Genomic DNA, 23,979 nt, shown 5'->3' with positions numbered 1-23,979 from the left:
TATATTTACTAAGGTTTCCACATAAAATGTGGTGGATTTGAGCTGAGGAAAACCTGACAGATCAGAGCATGTGTAAAAAAAGCAAAGTGTAGGGAAAGTGGAAAATGTAGGGAAACCGTGGAAAATAAATTGTAGGGATTTAAAACCCACAAAGAAACCTACACAACACTCTTAGTAAATAAGGGCGGTTGTATGTGTGTCTGTGTGTGTATGTATGTGTGTATGTTCCAGCATCACGTCCAAACGGCTAAAGATATTAACATGAAACTTGGCACACATGTTACTTATATGTCAACAACAAACATAGGATAGGTAATTTAACCCTTAACTACCCCCATTGGTGAGGATCAGGGTTTTAGTTTAAAGTCCCATGGTGGAAATGAATGGGAAATGTATGTTCCCACATAACTTCCGTGGAGATATTTCAATAGCTGGTACACATATCACGTGTCAGGATATGAGGTCAGGATAGGAGGTCGAGATAGGAGGTCGAAATAGGAGGTCAAGATAGGAGGAGGGGATAGGAGGTTAGGATAGGAGGTTGGGATAGGAGGTCGAGATAGGAGGTCGGGATAGGAGGTCGGGATAGGAGGTCTGGATAAGAGGTCGGGATAGGAGGTCGGGATACAAGGTCGGGATATAGGGTTGGGATATGACAACAGTATATGAGGATAGGATATGAAGTCAAAAGCTTCCTCTATTGATTTTCCTCCACAACAAGGATTAGGAAGTAAAAACCGGGAAACGCTGGGTACTCAGCTAGTATATATATGTTGAGGAATTTACAAATATCACTTTTATATCAATTTTATTCCACTCTTCAACTAACCTTGTTCTCAAGAATGCCTCACACAGGCTCTATGATATTTAAAGGGGTACTCCAGTGGAAAAGTTTTTTCCTGATTCAACTGATGCCAGAAAGTTAAACAGATTTGTAAATTACTTCTATTAAAATCTTAATCCTTCCAGTACTTATCAGCTGCTGTATTCTACAGGGGAAATTCTCTTCTTTTTGGATTTTATTTCTGTCACGACCACAGTGCTCTCTGCTGACACCTCTGTCCATGTCAAGAACTTTCCAGACCAGGAGAAAATCCCCATAGCAAACATATGCTGCTCTGGACGGTTCCTAAAATGGACAGAGGTGTCAGCAGAGAGCACTGTGGCAGTGACAGAAAAGAAATCCCAAAAGATTTCCTCTGTAGTATACAGCCGCTAATAAGTACTGGAAGGATAAAGAATTTTTAATAGAAGTAATATACAAATCTGTTTAACTTTCTGGCATCGGTTTATTTAAAAAAAAAAAAAAACCCTATAAGTTTGGTAAATATCTGGCAAATATCAATATCTAATTCACCAAGCAGTAAGGATAGGAGCATTGTTGTCCTGAAAGATTGCATCAACATCTGATAAGTCTGGACCATGGGATGGTCACTTAAAATATCCAGACTTTTCTGGGCTGTTAAAAGTTCCATAGTTTTGTGTTTTCTGTCTACAATTTGATGAAGTGCTCGTCTGTCCCTCATGTAGATCGCATAGCACTAAACAGCCATAGCAATCAAAAGGTTGTATAATAAAATAGTCCCCTGTAGGGACAAATAAAAGGAATAAAAAGTTTTTAAATATAAAAATAAGCCTCTCCCCCAATAAAAATTTAATTATCCCCCTTTCTTATTTTACAAAAAAAAAAAAAAGGTAAAAATAAATCATTAAACATAATTGGTATTGCCATATGCAGAAATGTCAAACTACGAAGGAAAGCGATCTTTCCATAATGCGTAGGCACTTTTTTTTGTCAATTCAGGCTTCTATTGTGACGTCACACAAGCCAAGGACTTTGCTGCTTTTTCCATTCCGTATGCTGAACGCAGGGAATTGACACACCGCCGGCCGGGGCTGTTCTCTCAGTTACAAGTTCATCTTGCTCCGCTGTCTAACAGGAACGGACTGACTCTACACAGGACCTCCACTAGTACGACATTACTGAATTACAGGTACCACTGCTAATTACAGCGTAACAAGTACTGTCATATACAACATACAGGAGCCTTCTGGAGGGTTACTCATACCGTGTATTGCTGCTGTTTCTACTATATGTGTACACATTTATTACTTATGGGCGTTATTATTGTTACATTTAACATTTAGGATTTTGAGCGCTGTTGTATACATTTACTTTTCAGTTTTTTCTTCTGTACATTAATGGTTCTAAACTCCATAGCGCCAGTGTAATATAATATATTTATTAAAATATAGTGTTATTGTTACCATACGATTAACCCCTTAGGGACTCAGCCCATTTCACCTTAAGGATTCAGCCCTTTTTTGCAATAACATACAATATGTCTACTTTATGTTGGCATCATAAAGTTGACATGTTTTTACTTTTTAAAGACATTAGAGGGCTTCAAAGTATAGCAGCAATTTTCAAAATTTTTGCTTAAAATTCTAAATCTGAATTTTTCAAGGACCAGTTAAGTTTGAAGTGGATTTGAGGGACTTTTCTGTGAGAAAAACTCCATAAATGACCCCAATATAGAAATTGCACCCCTCAAAGCATTCAAAATGACATTCAGAAAGTTTGTTACCCCTTTAGATGTTGCATAAGAATAGCAGCAACGTGAAGGAGATATTTCAAAATCTTAATTTTTTACACTCTCATGTTCTTGTAGAGCCATTTTTGAATTTTTACAAGGGGTAAAAGGAGAGAATTCCCACCAAAATCTATAACTCAATTTCTCTCAAGTAAGGAAATACCTCATATGTGGATTTAAAGTGCTCTGTGGGTGCGCTAGAGGGCTCAGAAAGGAAGGAGCGACAATGGGATTTTGGAGAGTGAATTTGTCTGAAATGTTTTTTTGGGGGCATGTCACATTTAGGAAGCCCCTATGGTGCCAGAGCAGCAAAAAAAATAAAAAATAAAAATAACATAACATACTATTTTGGAAAGTACACCCCTCAAGGAACGTAACAAGGGGTACAATGAGCCTTCACTCCCCACAGGTGTTTGATGACTTTTCGTTAAAGTCAGATGTGTAAATGAGAAAAAAAAACATTTCACTAAAATCTGTACAAGGGGTAATAGGAGAAAATGCCCCCCAAAATGTGTAACCCCATATCTTCTGAGTATAGAAATACCCCATATGTGGACGTCAAGTGCTATGCTGGCACACTACAATGCTCAGAAGGGAAGGAGTCACATTTGGCTTTTGGAAAGCAAATTTTGCTGAAATGGTTTTTGGGGGGCGTTTGTCGCATTTAGGAAGCCAGAACAGCAAAAAAAAAAAAAAAAACACAAGGCATACTATTTTGGAAACTACACACCTCAAGGAATGTAACAAGGGGTACAGTGAGCCTTAACACCCCACAGGTGTTTGATGACTTTTCGTAAAGGGGTATTCCAGGCAAAACCTTTTTCATATCTATCAACTGGCTCCGGAAAGTTAAACAGATTTGTAAATTACTTCTATTAAAAAATCTTAATCCTTCCAATAGTTATTAACTTCTGAAGTTTTCTGTCTAACTGAAAAATGATGTCACGTCTCGGGAGCTGTGCATGATGGGAGAATATCCCCATAGGAACTGCACAGCTCCCGGGACGTGAGTCATCAGAGAGCAGTTAGACAGAAAACAACAACTCAACTTCAGAAGCTAATAATTATTGGAAGGATTAAGATTTTTTAACAGAAGTAATTTACAAATCTGTTTAACTTTCCGGAGCCAGTTGATATATAAAAAAAAAGTTTTGGCCGGGAATACCCCTTTAAAGTCGGATGTGTAGATGAAAATAAATTTTTTCATTAAAATGCTTGTTTTTCCCAAAATTTTAAATTTTTACAAGGGGTAATAGGAGAAAATTCCCCTCCTCCCCAAATTTTTTTTTATCCCCATTCCTCCTGAGAATGGAAATACCCCATATGTGAATGTAAAGTGCTCTGTGGGCGAACTACAATGCTCAGAAGAGAAGGAGCACCATCGAGCTTTTAGAGAAATAATTTGTTTGGAATGGAAGTCGGGGGCCAAATGCATTTACAAATTCCCCATGGTGCCAAAACAATGGACCCCCCCTCCAACATGCGACCCCATTTTAAAAACTACACCCCTCATGGAATGTAATAAGGGGTGTAGTGAGCATTTAAATCCCACAGGTGTTTGACAGATCTTTGGAACAGTAGGCTGTGCAAATGAAAAATTCCACTGTTCCAAAAATCTGTCAGACACTTGTGGGGTGTAAATTCTCACTGTTCCCCTTCTTACATTACATGAAGGTTGTAGTTTCCAAAATGGGGTCACATGTGGGGGGATCCATTGTTTTGGCACCATGGGGGCTTTGTAAACACACATGGCCCTCAATTGCGGCCAAATTTTCTCTCCAAAAGCCCAATGGTGCTCCTTCTTCTGAGCATTGTAGTTCACCCTCAGAGCACTTTACATCCACATATGAGGTATGTTCTTACTAAGAAGAAATGGGGTTACACATTTTGGGGGGCTTTTTCCCCCCTATTTTCCCTTGTGAACATGAAAAATTTAGGGTAATACCAGCATTCAAGTGAAAAAAAAAATTTTTTTTCATTTTCCTATCCAACTTTAATGAAAATCGTCAAACACCTGTGGGGTGTTAAGGCTCACTTTACCCCTCGTTACGTTCCGTGAGGGGTGTAGTTTCCAAAATGGGGTCACATCTGGGTATTTATTTTTTAAAGTTTATGTCAGAACCGCTGTAAAATCAGCCCCCCCTGTGCAAATCACCAATTTAGGCCCCAAATTTACATAGTGCACTCTCACTCCTGAGCCCTGTTGTGTGCCCACAGAGCATTTTACGCCCATATATGGGGGTCTTTTTTTCCTTTTACCTCCTGTGAAAATGAAAAGTATGGGGCAACACCAGCATGTTAGAGTAAAAAAAAATCTTTTTTTTACAATACATGCAAGTGTAGACCCCAACTTTACCTTTTCATAAGGGGTAAAAGGAGAAAAAGCTCACCAAAATTTGTTAGGCAATTTCCCTGAGTACGGAAATACACTATGTGGCCCCAAACTGTTGCCTTGAAATACGACAGGGCTCCGAATTGAGAGAGCACCATGCGCATTTGAGACCTAAATTAGGGAAGGACCGGGATGCAAGAATTACCAAAATTACCCTACAGCAGTGTTTCCAAACAGGGTGCCTCCAACTGTTGCAAAACTCCCAGCATGCCGGGACAGTCAATGGCTGTCTGGCAATACTGGGAGTTGTTGTTTTGCAACAGCTGGAGGCTCCGTTTTGGAAACAGTGCCATACCAGATGTTTTTCATTTATATTTGGGTGGGGGGGGGCGTAACTGTGTAGGGGTATGTGTATATGCAGTGTTTTACCCTTTATTTTGTGTAGGTGTAGTGTAGTGTAATGTTTTTAGGGTTCATTCACACAGTTGGGGGTTTACATTGAGTTTTCCACTGGAAGTTTGAGCTGCAGTGGCAAATTTGCTGCATCTCAAACTTGCAGCGAGAAACTCACTGTAAACCCGCCTGTGTGAATGTACCCTGTACATTCACATGAGGGGGGGACCTCCAACTGTTGCAAAACTACAACTCCCAGCATGCCCTCTGGCTATCGTGCATGCTGAGGGTTGTAGTTATGCAAGAGCTGGAGGCACACTGTTTGCAAAACACTGAGTGTTTTGCAACCAGTGTGCCTCCAGCTGTTGGAAAACTACAACTCCCAGCATGTACAGTCTATCAGTGCATGCTGGGAGTTGTAGTTTGCAACAGCGGGAGGCACACTGGTTGCGAAACACTGAGTTAGGTAACAAAGACCCCCCCCCCCAAATAAAAAAATTCTCGTATGACACTGTTTTCAAAACGGAGCCTCCAGCTGTTGCAAGACAACTCCCAGTATTGCCGGACAGCGATTGACTTTCCAGGCACCTTGTTTGGGAAACACTGCCATAGGGTATTTTTGGTATCGGAGGCAAGTGTCATTCTTGCATCCGGTTCCGTCCTTATGCAAATCCCTTATTTAGTCCTCAAATGCGCATGGCGCTCTCTCACTTCAGAGCCCTGTCGTATTTTAAGGCAACAGTTTGGGGCCACATATGAGGTATTTTCGTACTCAGGAGAAATAGCCTAACAAATTTTGGGGGGCTTTTTCTCCTATTACCCCTAGTAAAAATGTAAAATTTGGGGGAAAACCAACATTTTAGTGAAAAAAAGTAATCATTTACACATCCGACTTTAACGAAAAGTCTTCAAAAACCTGTGGGATGATAAGGCTCACTGTACCCCTTGTTACCTTCCTTGAGGGGTGTAGTTTCCATAATAGTATGCCACGTGGATTTTTTATGCTGTTCTGGCACCATAGGGGCTTCCAAAATGTGACATGCCCCCCAAAAACCATTTCAGAAAAATTCACTCTCCAAAATCCCATTGTCGCTCCTTCCCTTCTGAGCCCTCTACTGTGCCGATCGAACACTTTACATACACATATGAGGTATTTCCTTACTCGAGAGAAATTGGTTTACACATTTTAGGAAGATTTCTCTCCTTTTACCCCTTGTAAAAATACAAAAACTGGGTCTACAAGAACATGTGAGTGTAAAAAATGCAGATTTTGAATTTTCTCCTTCACTTTCCTACTATTCCTGTGAAACACCTAAAGGGTTAACACACTTACTGAATGTCATTTTGGATACTTTGAGGGGTGCAGTTTTTATAATGGGGTCATTTGTGTGGTATTTCTAATAAGAAGGCCCTTCAAATCCACTTCAAACCTGAACTGGTCCCTGACCAGATTTAGAAAATGTTGTGAAAAATTAGAAAATTGCTGCTGAACTTTGAAGCCCTCTGATGTCTTCCAAAAGTAAAAACATGTCAACTTTATGATGCCAACATAAAGTAGACATGTTGTATATGTGAATCAGTATATAATTTGTTTGGTATGTCTATGTTCCTTACAAGCAGAGAGTTTCAAAGTTCGAAAATTGCAAAATTTTCAAATTTTTTATGAAATTTTTGAATTTTTCACCAAGAAATGATGCAAGTATCGTCGAACTTTTACTGCTGTGTTAAAGTAGAATATGTCACAAAAAAAACAATCTTGGAATCAAATTCATAAGTAAAAGCATCCCTTAAAGTGACAGTGGTCAAATGCGCAAAAAAACGCTCTGGTCCTTAAGGTGAAAATGGGCTTGGTCCTTAAGGGGTTAATAATTGATGTAATTAGAAGCGTTATGATTTTTAGAAGGAAAGGAGGAAAAATAAAAAGTGCACAAATGAATCTTGGCCTGGTCCTCAAACCTTTAAAGACATGCGCTGTAAATTTACAGGGCTGCAGCGAGCAACTTAGCGCACAGTGCCATACATTTATGGCGCGGCTATGAAGCTTCATGCACTACGAATTTAGAATACATTATCTTTTTTTCCTTAGAACCTTTAGTATAACAAATGTATTAAAGTGGACCTATGGCCAACTCCTCGGTCAGTTTTTACAGTTTCTTGATATGCTGTCCTGTTCCCAAGATAGTTTATAGTTTTCTGACAATTCAAGGAATCAGATAAGCGGAAACTGAATTTCAATAATGGGAATGGCGGGTGGGATTAAGCAGTCAGAAGGTGTAAATGTTTTACATTGAGGAGCGTGATACACACCCTCTGACTGTAAAATTCAAATCAACTGGTGCCATAAAGTTATATTCCAGTACCTATCAGCTGCTGTATACTACAGAGAAAGTATAGTTCTTTCCAGTCTGACCACATTGCTCTCTGCTGACACCTCTGTCTGTGTCAGGGACTGTTAAAAGTAGTAGCAAATCTCCATAGCAAACCTCTTCTGCTCCAGACAGTTCCAGTCACATACAGAGGTGGCAGCAAAGAGCACTGTGGTTAGACCCGAAAAAACTACACAGCTGTATGGCAGTACTGGAAGGGTTAAGATTTTTAAATAGAAGCTTTCTGCAGCTGGCCTTTCTCCTAGAGCAGTGGTTCTCAACCTTTTTCGCAACTGTACCCACAAAGGGGGAAAGTATGTCCGCGGGAACCCCTCGCGCGTAAGTTTGTTCGGAATTTACATGCAAGGGGTACCCGCGAACAAAATAAGTCATAAAAGTACTTAATTTCATAATGGCGTGTGCTTACCTTTCTAATGCGATACTTAATCCCCTTGTGCCATTATTCCCCCCTCCATCTTAATCCCCTTGTGACATTATTCCCCCCTCCCTCTGATCCTCTTTGCCATTATCCCCCCCTCCATCTTAATCCCCTTTTGCCATTACCCCCTCCATCTTAATCCCATTTTGCCATTATCCTCCACCCCCCTCGATCTTAATCCGCTTTTGCCATTATCCCCCACCCCCTCAATCTTAATCCCTTTATGCCATTATGCCCCCCTCTGATCCCCCTGGCCAATATATAAGATACATATAATAACACTCTCCTCCCATACTGCGGTGTTACACTTAGTTTAACATGCTTACCAGGCTTGTGTCCATCCCGTTCAGTGGAAGTCGGAGGGCCGCACTGATGGGTGACGTCCTTCTGCGCTGTGCCCGCACCTCCCCGCAAAGTCAGGGATGTCACACATCAGGCCCAGCAGCCACTGCAGCTTACTTAAGGTGACTGTGGCCGCAGCTCCAGCCGTGGTACAATATAGTGAGCTGCCGCAGCGACTGCGGTGTACAATCCACGCTCTGTGCTGACAAATACTGGCCAATGCATGGCCAGCATTTGTCAGTGAATTGCCATAACCCTTGGCGTACCCCTGGTTGAGAACCCCTGTCCTAGAGCACCTCTGTGGGGAATCCCCATTTGGATCACCTGCAGGAATTGGAGGCGGACGGGTTTTGGAGCACCCATGGGGTCAAGTTTGTTATCTACTTGTTTGGAAGAGGTATGCATTTCCCTCATTTGCGGATATGCGGGACTGTCCAGCTGAGACATGCAGTCTCTGCGCAATTTGGCTTCCTGGATGTGGCTCCCTGGATGTGGATTGTGGCTTTTACTAAGGTGGAGTTATCCCTGGGTGCCACCAACCTCTCCAATCCTCTCCAATCCTTTCCAATCCTTAGGCATATGCCATGCTTCAATCAGTCAGTCCAGATCCGTTTGCTTTAGCCTATTTGAAATGGGTCGAAGATGTGCCTGATTTTTTAGACATGCAGTGGAAGGAGGTTGCTTTGACGTATTATGCCACAGTTGTTAGTGCTAGAGATATGCTTATTCAATTCCACTTTATTTTATGGCTTTACTGTGTTGTGCCCTTCTTGAAGGCAGTGATGCAATTCTTAGCGTATCATCTTGAATTTCCCTTTGTTTTGTCCCACGAGGTATGTCTGTTGGGGTTGATTGACCCCTTAAAGGGAAAACTTTTTTTTTAAATCAACTGGTGCCAGAAAGTTAAACAGATTTGTAAATCACTTCTATTAAAAAATCTTAATCCTTCCAGTACATTTTAGGAGCTGTATACTAAAGAGAAATCCAAAAAAGAAATGCATTTCCTCTGATGTCATGACCACAGTGCTCTCTGCGGCCCTCTGCTGTCCATTTTAGGAACTGTCCAGAGCAGAAGAAAATCCCCATAGCAAACATATGCTGCTCTGGGCAGTTCCTAAAATGGACAGCAGAGGTCAGCTCATTTTTTTAGAATTAATGGAACAGACCGTGCTTCAATTAACAGTTGTATTTATTAAAATATCACAATAATAATAAAAAATGGTAATAGTAACAAGATCCCCTCACAGGGCCCTATGGGGGGATCTAACAAAGTAATAACAATTATCTAAAATAATTTCTGAGGCCACTAATAGATTATACTGTGCGTTCACTTAATAGATATCATATATATATATATATATATATATATATATCCGACAATAGATAATTCACTGTAAAATGATGAAGGATAACAGTTAATGTATAGCATTGTTGCAGAGCTATTTTTCAATGAAGATAGAAATATGAAACAATGTTGCAATATTGTCCTCTAATAAAGGAAATATAGCAGAGTTGCGGTATCCTCTGAACAAACAGTGTTGTTAGTCCCAGCAGAGTATATAAAGAATAGATAAAAGTTTTGTAGGCTGTTTGCGCTGATAGATGTCTGTGCTGGCAAGCGCTGACTATGGTTATGGAAGTTAAATGTTGCCGGTGGTGATGGCAGCTGGTCCGGACTGCACCGGACCTGTTGTAAAAGCCGCCCGTCTGTATGCACAGGATTTGAACAGCGCTCTCAATGTAAAAGTTATGCGCTCACCGGTATTCTGATGGAAATCAGTCCACGTTTGTGCCGGGTCTGATGGAAGACTGTAAGCCGGTTCACCGACACGCTGCAGCGCCTCAGCCTCGTGAATTCAGCGTGGGACGTCACTGGAAGCTCTGCTGGAGCAAAGGCCTCACTGGAATAGAGATGGAGCAGGGGCCGTGGATATTGTCAACCGCATATGGATCGTCTGAGAGGTATGATAAGGTACAACTGCAACTGGCGGATTAGATGTTGGTACAACAACCGCACATGTAGTTGGCATCAATCACCTAGACGCGTTTCAGGGTGATTAAATGTCGACCCTTTCTTCAGTAGGAATATCAATTTCTGGGAATCGACTGCCTTTTATCTAGCATGGAATCAAATTGAAAAGGAAACTTGGGAAACATGTTATGGATTAAATCAAATATGGCAAATAGAAGACTGTTCACATCTCTTAGAACTACAACAATAACGGTTGTCTATAGTGACTAGTCTGGAAAAACTGGACCAGAACCCTGAATATCTTAAACAACAAGATTTTGTATGCAAAAAAATAGATAGACTTGAGACTGAGATTACCATTAGAAAAATCAAAAAACTATTGTGGCAAACTAACAAACCAGTGACTAATACACACAATATTGACCTAGAACCACAGTATAATATCCCAATTAAAAATAGATATACACCACTAGCGGAAAACAACAATGTTTTTTTAGGGAAAAATTCAGGACACAATGGACCCCATTATATGGGGGAACCAAGTTATCACAAAAATTTGCCTTACAGACCAAATTATATAAAATATGGGGGGAAAAGAAATGATACACAAAGTCCCCAACAAAATTATTACAGGAACAATTACTATCATCAGAACAAATACCAACCAAAATATTTTCACAATCCACCAACTTACAGAGAACCCCAAGTATACACAGTAGCACAGAAAAAAAAAACTACAGAGGACACAAACTACCCATGCAGAAATTCATCCAATACCATCGGCCATAGAAACATTAGGGACCCCCAAAAAAAGAAATGACGTAGAAGAAATAGAAAACGTAGAAGTATCCGAAAAAACAACACAACTACCACAAAAAATAGGAAAAAATGGGATTTCTACCACATCAATCATAAATCTAAGTAATTATCAACTGACACAGGCACAAGAATCACTCCTAAATAGAGTGTTAAAATATGTACCTTCATACCTTTTGGACAAATTTCAAACATACATAGGAATAGAGAAGTTTGTATGCTCTGTATGTTTAAAAAAATATTTTTTAAAACAACCTCTAGAACAAAAACATAACAAATCTGAATATATATATACTGAATGTAGACCAAAATCTTGGTTTTATCCAAAACATATGATGGGTTCAGAAGTTACTACTTTCAAAAAATTAGTAGAAGAAGACCTTAGAAAAATCAAAAATCCATCTCATCAAAAAGATAACTTAACATACAGAGAAAGACAGGCCATCAACGAGCTCCAAACGGTGGAGGGGATCACGTTTCCCCCCTCTCATAAGGGGGGTGGGGTGGTGATCCTTAACACGGTAGATTATAATACAGAATGTTTGTGGCAATTAGAAGATACAGTAACTTATCAAAAATTAAAACAGGATCCCACTGTCACATATAGTGAACAATTACAAACACTATGTAGGGGGGCAGTGGAGGACGGGATTATCAATGAGGGAGAACACAAATTCATCATTGGTACTCCTGAATGCCTTCCCGTCTTCTACTGTCTCCCTAAAACACACAAATGTCTTATTAAACCCCCTGGGCGTCCAATCGTGTCTGGGATAGGTTCGATAATTTCAAACCTATCCCAGTATGTGGATAGGTTTTTGTAGCCCTTTGTAAAAAAGACTCACTCCTATTTGAGAGATACCACACAAGTCATATCATTAATTGAGGGATTTACTTGGTCTGAAAAATATGTACTAGCAACACTTGATGTTTCTTCACTTTACACGATCATACAGCACGATGTAGGGATTAAATCAGTTAAAAAACTTTTGGAAGAAGGTCACATTAAACCATCACAAATTAATTTTATCACGGAGGCTATTTATTTTATTTTGACGCACAACTATTTTTATTTTGAGGGGGATTTTTATTTACAGTTAGGTGGTACCACGATGGGAACCAGGTGTGCGCCAAGCTACGCCAATTTATTAACATCTTACCCCATCTTGGCGCAAGCCTGGTGCTCTGGAAGCGGTACATAGACGACATTATTTTGATTTGGGATGGGAGCACCGTTGAATTAGAATCTTTTATTTCTCACCTTAACACTAATTATGTTAATCTTCACTTCCCGTCCCCTATCAGTCAGGAATCTATTAACTTTCTGGATTTAGAAATAAAGGTGGATCAGGGTAGACTAATCTGTAATACTTATCAAAAACCTACTGCAAAGAACAGTTATATAGGATATTCAAGCTGCCATCTATCAAGATGGTTAGCCAATGTCCCTAGGGGACAATTCCGCTGACTGAAAAGAAATTGCACGCTTAATGAGAATTTTTTAGAGGAAGCGACATCTCTGATTAATCAATTTAAAGAAAAGGACTACCCTGATTCGCTTTTAAAAGAGTCATTAGACTTTGTTAAACAATTGGATAGAAAATATGTTTTTGAAGTAAAAGAAAAAGAGACCAGTGATGAATCCAATATTAGAATAGTAATCCCATACAACAACTCTCATAAAAAGGTAGAACATTTTTTTAACAAGCATTGGCGGATAATCAAACAAGACCATGACATAGGTTGGGCCTTACCAATTCGCCCACCTATAGTTTTCACTAGAGCCCCAAATTTGGGGATGACAATAGCCCCTACAGTTAAACCACCAACTCAGAAAAAACTTAATGATTCATGGTTAAGTACAAAGGGCTTCGTTAGATACAATATGTGCTCGAATTGTATTAAGACAAAAGGTCCCAAAAAAACGTTAGAAGTACATTCACACACAAATTAATTTAAGTGGAGAATAAATGAGTTAATAACGTGTAGTACGAAGGGGGTTATCAACCTGATTGAATGCGGTTGTAAAAAACATTACATAGGGCGCACCAAAAGACCATTAAAAATGTGAATCGCAGAACATCTTAACAACATTAAAAATAAAAACTTTAAACATCCACTTTCAGCACACTTTATTACGTTCCACAATAGTAGTGTGGACTCATTCACATTTGTTGGTCTTCAGGTTGTAAAACAAGATTGTAGGGGAGGGAGTCACATGAGAAAAATGTCCAGAGCTGAGAGCAAAAAGATTTTTGAATTTTCCACATTGGAACCTGGAGGACTTAACTCTAGTTTTGAATTGTTTGGATTTTTGTAGGGAGCGGATTTGACCTTGACTACTGCCTTGAACAATTCAGAGGCGCTGGCCACGGTCGACTCCGCTACCACAATCAGCGCCATTGTTCTGTTATGCTGCTTGATTTCGATATCCATTGTTATTGTTGTTTTTATTTATTTATTATTTTCATTTATTATTATTTTTATTTTTACTTTTTATTTATTTATTATTTTTTATTTTGTATTATTCATTATTTTTTTATTTTAATTTAATTAAATTTTTATTTTATTTTCATTTCTTATTTCTTATTATTATTATTTATTATTTTTTATCTTTATATTTCTTTGTTTTTATCTTTATTTTTATTTTCTACTCATATTTTCATTTTTTCTATATCTAGTATTACCAGTATTTCCTATTTATCTCCATGCATTCCTTATATCATTGTTTTATTTTTAGTTTATTCTATCTATTTTCATTTGGTGTATTTATGATTCACCTATATTCCTTTTATTTTTTCCTTTAATATTTAAATATTTTTTTACGATGATTATATGTATTCTCTGTAGTCACTAGAGACAACCGTTATTGTTGTAGTTCTAAGAGATGTGAACAGTCTTCTATTTGCCATATTTGATTTAATCCATAACATGTTTCCCAAGTTTCCTTTTCAATTTGATTCCGTGCTAGATAAAAGGTAGTCGATTCCCAGAAATGTATATTCCTACTGAAGAAAGGGTCGATATTTAAGCACCCTGAAACGCGTCTAGGTGATTGATGCCACCTATATGTGCGGTTGTTGTACCAACATCTAATCCGCCAGTTGCAGTTGTACCTTATCATACCTCTCAGACGATCCATATGCGGTTGACAATATCCACGGCCCCTGCTCCATCTCTATTCCAGTGAGGCCTTTGCTCCAGCAGAGCTTCCAGTGACGTCCCACGCTGAATTCACGAGGCTGAGGCGCTGCAGCGTGTCGGTGAACCGGCTTACAGTCTTCCATCAGACCCGGCTCAAACGTGGACTGATTTCCATCAGAATACCGGTGAGCGCATAACTTTTACATTGAGATCGCTGTTTAAATCCTGTGCATACAGACGGGCGGCTTTTACAACAGGTCCGGTGCAGTCCGGACCAGCTGCCATCACCACCGGCAACATTTAACTTCCATAACCATAGTCAGCACTTGCCAGCGCAGACATCTATCAGCGCAAACAGCCTACAAACTTTTATCTATTCTTTATATACTCTGCTGGGACTAACAACACTGTTTGTTCAGAGGATACTGCAACTCTGCTATATTTCCTTTATTAGAGGACAATATTGCAACATTGTTTCATATTTCTATCTTCATTGAAAAATAGCTCTGCAACAATGCTATACATTAACTGTTATCCTTCATCATTTTACAGTGAATTATCTATTGTCGGATATATATATATATATATATATATATATATATATATATATATATGATATCTATTAAGTGAACGCACAGTATAATCTATTAGTGGCATCAGAAATTATTTTAGATAATTTTTATTACATTGGTAGATCCCCCCATAGGGCCCTGTAACAAGGATCTTGTTACTATTACCATTTTTTATTATTATTGTGATATTTTAATAAATACAACTGTTAATTGAAGCACAGTCTGTTCCATTAATTCTAAAAAAAATGTATACACTTTCCTTGAGGTTTTGGGTAAATATTTTTGCTATTATTTACAAATCTGTTTAACTTTCTGGCACCAGTTGATTTAAAAAAAAAAAGTTTTCCACGGGAGTACCACTTTAAGGACGGACCCATTTTTTTACCTTAATGACCAGGCTTTTTTTACTTTATTTTTTTTTTTATTAGACTGGATCTCTTTAAATAGTAATAACTTTAGAACACTTTTTCTGAGCGGAGCGATTCTGAGATAGTTTTTTCATGACATATTGTACTTTATATAAGTGGTGCATTTCTGTTGACACATGCAGCATTTTTTGTGAAAAACTCCAAAGTATTGTGAAAAGCTTGAAAATTTTTGGCGTTTTTTTTAATTTTTTTATGGTATACACACTGTGCAGTAATAGTGATGTTATATTTATTCTGTGTATCAGTACAATTATGGCGATACCCATTTTATATAGCTTTCTAGGTTCTTTTTCCTTTTCTGAGCAAAATTATTTTTCTGCCATTCATTTTCCAACAGCCGTAACTTTTTTATTTTTTGTCCGACGCTATTGAGTAAGGGCTTATTTTTCGCAGGATGAGCTGTAATGTTTATTGGTATAATTTTTGCGATATGTGCAACCTTTTGATCTTTTTTGTTCCGCTTTTTGTACCAAAATTGGCAAATTTTGTGCTTTTTTGTTGTTTCTTTTTTTTGTTTTTTTTGTTTACAGTTTTCACCTTGCGGGAAAATTTACATTATAGTTGTATAGTACACATCATTATGGATGTGGCAATACCTATTATGTATATGATTTGTGTTTTTGATCTTTTTTGATGAAAATACAGGGTTTTATTGGGAAAGGGGCATTTTTTTTTATACTTCATACTTTTATTGAAGAACCTTTTTTTTTATTTTATTTTTCAATTTTTACAGGTTATACTATGTTGCAATCCATTTGTAGTGCAGCACAGTATAACCTGATCTGCTGCAGATGCTACAACCTGTGCAATCCAGCCTCTGGCTGGATCTCACAGGCTTCCATAGCAGGCAGACAGGAGGTCATCATCTAACCTCCTGCTGCCATAGAAAACTAAATGTATGAAAAGTCTCGGCCATACACCTGCCCACTTAATACATGTTACCTCTCGGCAATTAATGAAGAAGATATTAGGTTGTCCCTACCAAGGACTGAGGAGCCTTATAAAATATAACTTTTAATTATATCACTTAAAATATTAATCCAACAATTATAAAAAAACAAAAAAATTTTAAAAAACCATCGTGCATAAAGCATAAAGCTGCGGCTTAGATAGGGGCTATAAGTCCACTATGACGCAAGTTACATAGATGTATGACAGTAGTTGTTATCAACACATCACCAATCTGTGATTGTATGCTCCTCGATACCAATTATTATCACAGCGTAAATAAAAATTCCCTTTATCCCAACGCATTTCTATGTAGGGGTATGGTACAAAGAATTACCCCTTACACTTCTTCAGGGGATTTAGGTATACAGTAGACAAATGCTCTGGAGTCATATATCACACCAATTGATGTCACTGTATGTACCCTCTTTTTTTATAGGGGGGCTGGTTACCAGCAGTGACTCCTAGTTAGAAGTCAAACATCAAAGACTGACAGCATCAATATGCACCCGGCTCTTCGTTTAAACAACTGTGTCCAGGGATCAGTGGAGACTTTTTTACATAGTCTTAGATCATTCTGTCCGCTGGATCGTACGAGATAAGAGAGCGCCGGGTATAGGCAGCGAGTGCCGGAACAGTGTCCGGGGTAGCTGCGTGTCAGGTAAACATGCCGGCGTCTTTTTTTTAATTTATTTATACTTCATACTTTTATTGAAGAACCTTTTTTTTTTTTTTTTTTTTTTTTTACAGGTTATACTATGTTGCAATACATTTGTAGTGCAGCACAGTATAACCTGATCTGCTGCAGATACTACAACCTGTGCAATCCAGCCTCTGGCGGGATCTCACAGGCTTCCATAGCAGGCAAACAGGAGGTCATCATCTGACCTCCTGCTGCCATAGCATCCAACGGAAAACCGTGATGGTATTGCGGTGCGCACTCCCCCTGTCAACACCATAGATGCCGTGATCAGGATTGATCATGGCATCCATGGGGTTAATCCTGCCAGGACTGGCGTGATCACAGCCCGGCAGCTGCGGCGGGACTCCGGTTGTGATTGACAGCTGGGTTACGCTGCCGATCTCCTGCGCTGCCCGTGGCAGAGCAGGAGATCATCGGGACATATGCATACATCCCAGCACTCGAACATGTCGGGTGCTGGACGTATGCATACGTCCTATGGCGGGAAGGGGTTAATGGGCTGGAGCATTCTTATAAGGTTTCTCCTATTCTGTGCCCGTAAGGTCATTATTATGGCTCTGAAATACACCACTACTCCTTCTATCTCATGCTGGATTAACCTGATTAACAAGTATCCTCGAGGTCTGAAGGGTGTGGTTGTGTGTCTCTTGTTTGTTGGGCTGTTGTACTCCAGGGGTCGCGCCATCTATGACTGTGATTGATGTTTCCGAATCTGTAATGTCTGCCAGTTCCTGTTGATTTCATACCTCTGTGCAGCTGTACACGTTCTATCTCATCGCTTGGGCATTCTTGGTGTGCCCACCTGGGGTGTTGTTATTTTGTGTTATGTTATTTTTAAATTGCCAAAAAGAATTACTATAAAATAAAATAAAAAGATTTTTAAATAGAAGTAATTTACAAATCTGTTTAACTTTCTGGCACCAGTTGATTTGAAAATATTTGTTTTCCACCAGAGCACCCCTTTAAATTAAATTCATCTGACTGATTCCCTAAATTGTTAGATAAACTATAAAGCTCGGGAACAGAATAGTGTATCAAGAAACAGCAAACTGGTGTGTGATCAATGTAATAATAATGACTATTTTTGAGAGGGTTGGTCTCAGGTCCTTTTTAAGTAAAGATCTAATTGACCAGTGTCATGTTGGGAAATATAGCATATACAGAAATATATACAAATATATGCATCGAAAATTTCTAGTTAACTTTCTGCCCCAGTAAAAGAAACTGTAATTGTTACATTGTTGTGAACCTGCGTATTGTGGGACAAGGAGGCAATGCTGCATAAAAAATCTCATCCTTGAAACCTGAAAATACTAACAACTTTCCAGCCAAGTACATGTCTATTCAATTTAGATCATCAACACTGAGGTATGAGACCATTTGCCATGCAGTAAGTGATCTAGATATTGCCTGGGGTTCATTCACAACATGTCATCTGGAGATGCATTTAACTGGAAAATGCAGCTTGACTACACATCTAAGCGTCTGAGACTTAACTTACTGTAAGTAAACTGTGGAGCAGCAGTTTTGCATTTCCTACCAGTTACAGAACATCTATCCTGGGGCACTAACAGTGACGTGATAAATGAAGCGGTGCAACAAATACAAAGACACATGAACAATACATTAGACCTGATATGTTCATAAACTCTACGATTTTTTCCTCAACATAACAGTGGAAAAATGTGGCGCAGCAATCTGTCCTTAACTCCTTGAAGACGCAGCAATTTTTCCTCCTCACCTTTTAATTGTCATAACTCAATGTCAATTTTTCCCCTACAGGGCTATATGAGGCTGCAATCTCCCTGCTGCACTCGGCATTCGTCTAGAGCAGGCTACTGACATCATGTCCATGCCCCGCTGGTGTCGTCATGGCCATGCCCCCTCAATGCAAGTCTATGGGAGGGGGCATGACGGCCGTCACGCCCCTCCCATAGACTTGCATTGAGGTGTCATGGCCGTGATGTCACAAATGGGGCATGACATTATGAGCCTCTGCCCCGCATCGCCAGTCATCTGAAGTTTGCTCCATGCACCGGATGTCTGGGGTGCCACAGCCAAGATCTCAGGGGTCCCCCATGATCAGACATCTTACCACCTATCCTTTGCAAATTAGCTGTGTATTTCCTTTGAGCAGACACACAGGACTACCTGGCAGCAGCCCTGTGTGTGCAGTGAGGTTTGGAGGCGCACCCACGCATCACAGTCATGTTGGCACGCTGGCCCCACCTCCAAACATTACTGCACACACAGGGCTGTCACCAGGTTGTCCTGTGTGTCTGCTCATAGGAGAATACGCTGCGTATATGCTACGTGTGACCCTACCCTAATACGGTGTTCTTTTTTGTGTTTAATTTTAACAATGTTTTTATACAAAGCAATGCTTGGCTCTGTTCACTTATTGTTTCTTTGTTCCAGTAGAAGTATACATCAATAGTATTCCCTGACATATAACCCCAGGAGATGACTGTGAAGTATGTCACAATATAAACATACTGAGCTATACATTGCCTATTAGCATACTAAGCTATACACTGACATCCACTGATATATAAGTATATTGCACAATATACAGTACATTTCTCTCTGGTATCCATTTGCACAACAGACTATGCTTTCCTATACAGTAAAGAAAAAAGAAAATGAAAATGTTTGTTAACACATATTGGCCCAGTTGATGACAAAAGGACAATATTTTGGCATATACGATGTAAGGGGCTTTATGGATTCATACATTCAGGAAAGCCAATGGCGCGCATGTCAAATGTGTTCATAACATAAAATGTGAACGTAGCCTAATGCAGTAAAGGCAGAGCAAGCTACAAAGATGAGTCATGTGTTATCCGCTAGTTATTTCTTATTTATAACAACATTTACTATTCTGTATTTGTTATGCTACTTGGATCTATTACAGTTTTATTTGCACATTTAGTTCAGTCCTCCGGAGATTTTACTCTGTACAAATCAGCCCTCTGCATGATTTAGTATTGAAACAAAGCCTCTCTCCTGCTGGTTGAACTGACATTGTACAGTCACTGGCTTACATTAAACATGACTCAGCTAATGCTTTTCATTTTGCTCCTAAAGCCATATTTTAATCATTCTGAGAAATTATTAATGTACTGTTATGTAGTATGACTATTTCTGGCCACACTTTTAAGCATTAAAGGGCTTGCCGAGGGTCATAACATTTTTTTATATTTCACTGGGGACATGTTAAACATAAAAAAGTAGCAATACTCACCTACCTTGATCCCCCCACAGCTGCTGTTGTAACGGCTCCCAGTCCCCACTTCCTGGTTTCTATGGCACATTGTTCCACCAAGAAGTGCATGCATAATGACATGATCTAGGAAGTAGTGGTGATCAGTGGGGACTCAGAGCCATTGGAATTTCTTTTTTTTATGTTTAGTGCGCCCCAGCGGAATACAAAAAAAGTTTCTGTCCCTAGACAGCCTATTTAAGCTTAACAGGCAAGCAAGCTAATGCAATTTGTTCCTCTGTAATGTGAGCATGTGATTTACATTCTGAATGCTATGGGTGGCATTATCTACAGCCAAGATATGATTGGTTACAAAAGATGTTAAAGGAAAACCTGTTCACCCATACTAAACCCAATATAATGGGTTATAGTGTGGGTAAACGGGAGTCCAACAAAGAGTCACTTACTTAAATATGTCCTGTAGGTCCTGAGATATGTCCCCCAGAAGATCCTCTGCTAAATCCAGTGTAGGTCTCAGGACCTACTGGACATATTTAAGTAAGTGACCCCTCATTGGACTCCTATTCACCTACACTATAACCCAGTGTATTGGGTACTCAGTAACCAGAGCACAAAGGTAGACTAAACATTCAAGTTAAGGTGCTATATAATATAGGAACACTAGACGGTATGTCACTCAAAGGCTTGCAATCTGTTCTGTCACACAGCTATGCATACCCATTAATGGTATATGCTACGACAATTCCTGCTAATTTTTGGGGTTAAATATGAGTTATGCCCCAACTCAGGGTACAATAACAGCCTTCCCTTAATACTAACCTCCTGTACCTATAACTAAACAAGCAGTCTCCATTCAGTTTATGCATAAATTAGTCATGCCGATAATAATAATGAAGCGTCTCATCCATTAGAAGGTACTCCTGATCACCACCCCTACCCCTATTTATATGGCCTATAGGAATAATTTTTAGGACGCTACCACCATTTCTGGTTACCCCAGTCATATGACTTGCGGCGCACTCACTGCGGTCTGCCCAAGAATCTCATTATACTCCTTAGAGTCATCGCTCCAGTGTGTATGACCAAGCCAGTCATTGGCCAGGCATGCGCATGAACTCTGTGTGTGCGCACTCGAAGTCCAGATTCATACAGCAGAGACTGCTTGCCACATTACAAGTACAATGAATTCTTGCAGAACAGGTTGTTCTCTTCCTATGCTTCTCATTTTACATCTGTCATCTATATATGTATTTGCTATAATAAAGTGCAAGATGATTTTACATTGCTAGTGTTCACATCTTAATTACTAAATGCAACAAATAAATAACAATACAAGTTGTGCACACTTCATTACATCATTAATGATATATAATATCCATGCATCTAATAAAAGATATACAGTGAAATATAGTAAGACCATATATTATGTATATCTATTTACTCACATATACACAAATGTAAAAAAAAAATGTAACAAGTAAGTAATCTGGCTTTCAGGCTTGGTAAATAATACTCCTTTGCTTTACAATATGTCAGTTCAAAGAAATTCTGATGACAGAGAACCAGACTGGGTGGCCTTTCCACTTAACTGACGCTACACTTATGTGTCCATAGTCATTTGTTTGTTGGTATTGGCTTTTTATAATATTTCAACAAATACCCTTGTTTCAATAGTACTACTTCCTTGTGATACATTCAGAATATTGTACTGCTAACTGTATGTCACTGTATCCTGTAACTTATTGTACAGCGCTACAGAAAATGTTGATGTTTTATAAGTAAAATTATTATTAAATCAAACTGAAGTTTATTTTCCTTATATTTGTGCTGTCCAAAACAAAATAAAGCATGTTAAAGGATTAAGAAAAAACGTTTCACAGTGTGTTCAATCAATGAACCTTATAAATGGATTAACTTTAGCTTTCTTTATGCTGAACATTTTGTAATCTCGCCTTCTATGTTTCATTCTTACCACTATTTAGGATCTTAATATTCTTTACCACATTCTCTTGGCTTGATGGATAATTGCTACCTTAAAGCGTACCTGTCATAGTGCAAAAAAAAAAAAAAGTTATATATTACTCAGTACATAATCCTGATCATGTACATATTATTTGTATGTGTCTAGGACCTATATATCCCTACAAATAGAATTTATATGTTGCTCACTTGCTTTTTGTTCTTGCCTTGTGGAAGGGGCGTGTCCATCTCTCTCCCTCACTGTGATGACTCATCTGCTCTGAATCTGGAAGCAGCCTGGCAGTCTGTAAATCACTGCACAGTAGTTTTTATGCATACATTTTCTATCTGTTCCTAGTAAAGCTGGATGCTAATCAACATAGCTGTCACCATGTTTGTCATTCAGCTTTCACAGACTCCTGAATGTCTGATCAAATTCTTTGTAATTCAGGAGTCAGAGAAAGCTTTGGCTGTTCAAGCATGCTGGGAGTTATAGTTTAGCATTTAGCACTGTGTTAGAGCAGTGCTGCCTTTAGCTGTTGAAAAACTACAACTCCCAGCATGCCCACACATCCTTTGTCTGTAGTTTTGCAAGAGCTGGAGGCACACAGCTGGAGAATACACAACTTTAAAACAGAGTATTACAAAGATTGTACCCCCAGCTGTTGCAAAACTACAACTCCCATCATTGGAGTTGTAGTTTAGGAACAGCTGAAGGCTGTAGTGGTGCAATGGCGATCTCCTATACTGGATACCAGCACACTTTACGTCCGGTATCACTATGCTGCAAAATACAGAGTAGTCTGTCCGCTTAAAGATAGATGTCGTCATCTTATGCGTAGTTCTACAAAGTATAAAAAGTTTTCATAATGAAAATGCCTCTTTGAGTACCTCTAATCTTCTTCTTCATTTTGCCATCTTTTAAGATGTTTTTGTTTCCTGTTCTTTTCAATAGGAAGAACAAACAAAATCCTTGCGCAGAAGAAAATTGGTCAATAACCTAGAGATCAACCAAAAGCACCAAGACTGTAAACATTAGGAATCATAAACCAGTGGACATTATTTCCCTATGCACTGAAATCGGTCATAACTTTACCAGCAGTAAATAAATAAGGGAAATCAAGAGGAAGATGAAAGGACAAGAAAGGAACGGAGAGTGAGAAGAAGAAGAAAGAAAGGAAAACCATTATAAACACACGTTCATGCAATCATATAGACATACATACAAACATACAGGCAGGAAGGGGTGAAACAAGCCCATGCCCTTTCAAGATGGAGGTTGAGGGGCAAAGTTATGACCGAGACCCACTAGGCTCACATTAAGGCTTTATAATTATCCGAATAGGTTGACAGTCTACTAACTTCTTTTTTTTATCCCTAAAATGATAATAGACCAGAGACAGTGCTAAAATTTTGCAGAATATGACTGTGTTTAAATCTTTTTATCGTAAAGAGTAAAAACATACTTGTACCATTTTAAAAGGAGTTTCTGTGACATTATTATTGATAGTCTATCAACAGTATAGGTCATCAGTCACTGATCGGCTTGGTGCTGATGTCATAGTAATATTCTTAGCATCCTCATATTTGTCTGTGAGCTGTCATACAATCACCAAAGACATTCATATAAAACAAAAAGACAACTACATCTTGGTAGGGACACTCATTCTCTCTCAGAGCCAAAAAACTTTTTATTCCCATAGTCACATAGACTTCATTAGTATTAAGGCACGTAATTCAAAGAGTAG

General features: G+C 38.9%; 1 long non-coding RNA gene across 1 annotated transcript; it reads left to right on the top strand.

Annotated features, from left to right (window-relative positions):
* Window positions 1-1,810: 1,810 nt before the first annotated feature.
* On the top strand, window positions 1,811-23,713 carry LOC130273583 (uncharacterized). The gene is made up of 2 exons (XR_008844051.1): window positions 1,811-1,994; window positions 23,187-23,713. It is a non-coding gene; the product is annotated as an uncharacterized LOC130273583 (long non-coding RNA).
* The last annotated feature ends 266 nt before the right edge of the window (window positions 23,714-23,979 follow it).

The sequence above is a fragment of the Hyla sarda genome, chromosome 5 (assembly GCF_029499605.1).
Source record: "Hyla sarda isolate aHylSar1 chromosome 5, aHylSar1.hap1, whole genome shotgun sequence".
In the NCBI taxonomy this organism is placed as follows: Eukaryota; Metazoa; Chordata; class Amphibia; order Anura; family Hylidae; genus Hyla; species Hyla sarda.
Note: the sequence above shows the minus strand (reverse complement) of the source record. Positions and strands in the feature narration are given on the sequence as shown.